Source organism: Cicer arietinum, chromosome 3 (assembly GCF_000331145.2).
Source record: "Cicer arietinum cultivar CDC Frontier isolate Library 1 chromosome 3, Cicar.CDCFrontier_v2.0, whole genome shotgun sequence".
Lineage (NCBI taxonomy): Eukaryota > Viridiplantae > Streptophyta > Magnoliopsida > Fabales > Fabaceae > Cicer > Cicer arietinum.
In genome coordinates, this window is record NC_021162.2 from 55,301,497 (window position 1) to 55,307,005 (window position 5,509).

General features: G+C 29.2%; 1 long non-coding RNA gene across 1 annotated transcript; it reads right to left on the minus strand.

Annotated features, from left to right (window-relative positions):
- Nucleotides 1–1,140: 1,140 nt before the first annotated feature.
- LOC113784666 (uncharacterized) lies at nt 1,141–2,986 on the minus strand. The gene is made up of 4 exons (XR_003470772.2): nt 2,854–2,986; nt 2,671–2,767; nt 1,992–2,038; nt 1,141–1,363 (listed from the first exon to the last, which is right to left on the minus strand). It is a non-coding gene; the product is annotated as an uncharacterized lncRNA (long non-coding RNA).
- Nucleotides 2,987–5,509: the final 2,523 nt, after the last annotated feature.

A 5,509-nucleotide genomic window follows, 5' to 3' on the forward strand; every position in this document is an offset into this window, starting at 1 on the left:
CTTCAGTGGCGAATCTTGCATAAAATATTAAAAGAGCGACAAATATTAACTAAAATATTATAATTGAAATTTATAAAAATAATATGGTTTTTTTAGAGCTTCACACAATACATACATAGTCGACAAATTGAAAAAGTTAGAGCTTCAATTCACACAAGTTTTCCTATTTTCATAATTCACACAAGTTTTCCTAATTTACATAATTCAATCAAATAAAATGTATCCACTTTAAAATTTTCATCTTTGTCAGAAACTTTCTTTTTGAAAAATGCATGAGTTTTCTTATGTTTAAACATCGTATCACTCCTAACAAAATACACAAATTAGTTACACGGGGAGCAGTGGCGCTGGTCGGCAGAGGGGGGAAACTGCATACTGGAGTTGCAAAAAGAGAGTATGAGTGAAAATGTTAACTATTGATCATCAAATAAATGAGTAAGTTACTTGAGAGAATAAAGTGAGTAATGTTAACTATTGATCATCAAATAAATGGTTGTTATTTTATATACATGATCAATCTGATATAATATCAATCATTGAATCACTTACTTTATCAACTACTCATTGTCACCAGAGAAGAAAAAGAAATATTTTGGTTCCAGTGGTGGTAACAGGTGTGTAGCAAACTTGCTCTGTTTGATCTATAAATTTAGTATGTTATTCCTACCATTGAGTTTATTATTTAATATATTGTCTGAGTAGTTTTTTCTTCTCTAGAGTTACTTTGACATACCCACTTCAGTTGAAAGTTATTATAAGATGGTTATTGTTGATTGATGTCCCTATTGTTAGTAAGAAGACTCTGGTGTACCAATTAATTATTATGGTGGAAGTTTTTATTGGGCTAGGTCTCGTGGTTTTTATTCTCTCAATTGGAGGGAAGTTTTCTACGTTAAAAATTGTGTTCGTCTCAGATTTAATTTTTTGTCAATTATTATTGATCTTGGAATTGTGTTGTTTATTTGGCCATTTTTCTGCACATGTGAGAGAAGAAATACGTTGCTTCTTTGTAAAAGATCTAAATTAGTTAGACCAGTTTAGTTTTGTGATTTTTTTTAATTAATTCATATAATTAATTTACAACTTAACTTACTAAACAGTTAAATACGAGTTAGTAATAAAAAAATTAAACACAACTAATAAAATTAAAAAACCTGATAAAAATAAAAGTACAAAAATCATTCAAAAATCAAACAATTGAAATTTTTAAAGAGTTAAAAGTGTATTTATATTTAATTATTTTGATAGAGATATATGTATCTCTTATTTTTTCCATTGTATAAATCTTCTTAGTTTCCATTGTATAATGCTTCTTGGAAGTAAGTTAACCACAACTGCTTAATGCTTCAAGTCATCGAAGGATCTAGAATTCATGACAATAATTTAATTACATAGCAAAATATAAATATATATATATTATAAATGATGAAAGTGAGTAAGAAGAATGGAGACACGAAGGAAAGAAAATTCAAAATTATTATAAAAAATATGAAAATTTAAGAAGAAATATTTGAAATAATTTATATTGATTAACAGCATAAATTAGAAAATGAAAAGTCTAATTGAAAATTTAAAAATGTCAACCTATATAATTGACCTTACACTTACAATCTACTTTTGTTTATTATTTGTAAATACGATAATAAATAAGAACTAATAATTAAATATGAAGATACTAATTCAAAATAAAAAGGAAACCATACTTGTTTTCACGTTACCAAAGCATATCATTTTTACGAATAAAAAAATAATAATAACATGTTATGTTATAACGTGAAAGTTAGAAAATAAAACATATTGTAACGTTATAACTCGGAAGTTTGAGATTTATAAGATAAAACAAATAATAACAATAAATCTTGAGGAATTTAAAGAACTTTAAATCTAGTAATTAAATTTAGAGTTGCATTTGAAGTTAACGAATTTCTACCCATACAACAAAATCAACAAATATTAAAAAAACTCCAAATATAATTAAGCTAAGTATAGACCTCTATTCCACAAGCTCCATTGATTTCTTGTCATCACTTAATTCTTCCTACAAATATATAATAAGAGGAGGCACAAAACACGTGAGTAGATCTTACATCATGTTAAATGAATGAATAAGTTAAAAATAGATGACCATGCATTCATGAAACATATTTAGCATGATCACAAAAATCACGACAATATAATATTACATGATTTAAATGGATGATCTTTCAATGCTCAAAATGCACTCCTTGAAATTCATGTGGTGCCAAACTAATGTAGGAAAACTTGTATGGAAAGGTTATGCTTTGTGTCATATGCAAATTGCAACACCCCTCTAGATTATATGTATTGTGTGCAATCTCACAAAGACGATACTATCAAGTAATCGTTCAATATAGTATATAGTTGTACGAAGACATCCTATGGACAAAACCCCAAAGTGTAAAACTCAATAAATCACTCTCCTCCCATGAAGTCTAAACTTAACTTCTAATTTTTTAGATGATATATCAAACACCTAAGTCTTAATAAATTTTTTATATGATTCTAAAGCTATTAAGGAAATTGAAATTTCGAAAGAAATATATAAAAATTTATGAGAGAAATCATATATAAGAAAAACAACATTACGATGAGTGAAGAAAATTAAAGACTTTAACATAACAGATAAATGAGTTTTAACTTAAGTGTTACCTAACACATTTACAATAACCCTTAATGCAATCCTTGACTTTAGAAGGAGGACATGGATATGTTTTACAATCACGGCGTGTCTTACAACACTACTTTGCTGTAATATAAAATATAAAATAAAGAAATGTTATTTAAAAATGATGGAAGGTTTTGTATAACATTAAAAGATGATAATGAACTTACCACTAGCGGCGATTAATAGAAGAAATAGAGACACTAAAAGAATCACAGTGTAAACAACCTTAAGAGTTTTAGCCATTGTGTTCTACCTTTTTATGTGACAAGTAGACAATTGTTTGATCACCTTATATAATAAAAACCTAATGTTATGTTTAATTCAATTAAAACGTTTTTAGGAGTTATCTTAGTGCAAGAAACCCTTCATTACAATAATTAATAAGTGTCTCTAGCGTACATTGATGTATCATGTTTGTCTATTCAGCTAATGAAATTGATCACTTGACATTAGAATAGATCTTTATATAAAAATATTATTTGTAATTAGAGTTCATTCATGTTTACGAACCTTAATTTTTTTTCTTCTTTTTTTATCCTTTCGTACTATAATATGGATCAAAACAAACATTATACTTCAATAAAATACATATTAGGACACATTGAACTAAACCAAAAACCCTTTCTATATTTAAATCATTATTAGATGTCTGTAAAATATATGGACAGGGTCCGCCATCGTTTGTTTGAATTCGTGTGTCTAGTGGATTCAGACGCCATCTTCCCCTATGTCCCCTCTGACGTGATCTCAATGTCGATGCAATCATACATTCAACTTCATCCACTCCGATGTGATCTCAATGTCGATGCAATCATGCTAATGATCTCAATGTTAAGCCCGTCATAACTCTTTTGATTTTCTTCTCAGTGCATTGCGCAAACCTTGTATAGAGGGTAAACTTCTCGTGGTTTTCATTTTAGAAAATGAATATTTCACTCATTATGCATCATGCACAAATTTCCTACATGGTCGGGTCATTCTGTCTAAGGGGATGTTCTAATTAAAATCCAAGTCATACGCGATATCTCTAGAAACTTTGGAAAGTTATTGGTCTTTGGAAAATGGTTTCTCTTGGTAAAGGATATTTGAGTTTATGGTAGAATTTTATCTTTGAAATTTTAAGTCGGTTTAAATGTACATTTTAAGTTGGTTCTGTGTCCGAGTTAACCGCAAACGACTTAAAAAACATGATTTTTAACTCGTTTCATAAACCGACTTAACAAAGCTTCGTCTTGTTAAGTCGATTCAGCTTAACTAACTTAAACATCATAAATTCAGTTCAACAAATCATTTTTTTAAGTTAGATCCTTTGATCAACTTACTTAATAGATAGAGTTAAAATGATAATTATTTTTTAAAATAAATTTCTCATTTTATTTTTTTGCTCTTGATCATTCATATATACAATATTCGTATTAAATTTTAAAAGTTTTGTACTTGTAACTACAATTTTATGTAATAATTTAATAACCAAAATATACAATATCATATGTTCATATAAGAAATATAGCGCACAAAGAATGCGACACCCTAAACCCCAAAATAACATTTATAATAATATATACTAAATTATTTGAAGAAAACTTGCAGCGGATAAAGAAAATCTGTTAAAGAGAATAAAAACATTAATATCTAATTTAGGATATCACATTTCTCTAAATACACATGTAAAAATTCAACTTTGTTTTTTTAATTATAATAGAACAATATCAATGAACTTGATTAAACTAGAATTTCTGGATTTAATTCCCAAGACTTACTCGTACTAAGTTTTCATATAAAAAGTCATTTATAATAACATAAGTAAAATACACGTTACAACTCTTAATTCCCAGTATCACCTATCAGAGCGGGGTTTATCCCAAACTTGAACTTCGAGACCCATTAACCTGTAATAACTGCGATTTTGCAAACGCAGGGCCAAGCCAGTCAAACACAAACAACGAAGGAGGTGAGTTTTGAAATCATGTTAATCGTATAATATGAGTAAGAAGAACACGCAAACAATCATAATAGAACCGCATCATAATCACTTTACGATATATCAAAATATTTAATTAAATAGTATCATACTATAACATCAAAGTCACTCAAGTAAAATAATCATCTCATTATAATATGCATCAAATCATCTAATTATTATTACCTTTGTAACACATCAATCACAACAAAACAATCACAAGGAAATGCAATGCTATGCATGAGCTTAGACTCTACTTCACAATGTGGTACCGTTCTAACTCTGAAGTACTTGGTTAGGAGGCTTGATACTATGCCACCATCCCGGTGGACGGACAATTCAAATTGGCTCTGTCCTCATAGATCCCCTCAACTCAACCCGAGACACATATACGTGACAGTCGAGGTAAACGTGTGTTGCGTGGTAGCTCCCGACATTTGGAGTGCTACCTCCAAGTCACCTAGGAATTCCCCACCCGAATACCTCCAAGGTCTAACAATCTTGCCTTAAGGCTCAACAGCAGACCGCCACGATCAGGCTCATTCAGTTGTACTTCCCCAGAATCACTAGGCTTGTCAGGCCCTACCTACATGATGACAAAATAATCTCCACTTCACAAATTCACAATATTTATTTTCTCCCCTCGTTGGTATATGATACTCCATTAATACCGTCATCTCAGACACAAATTGAAATCACAATATTCTCATCACAATTTATAACATCACTATAATTAATCACACATCATCATCATCATCACATAAACTCATCACAAATTTATAGAAATTAAATCAAATATCACAATAATATCAAATGCCACACATTTAACGAAATTAAATCAAATATCACAATAATATCAAATG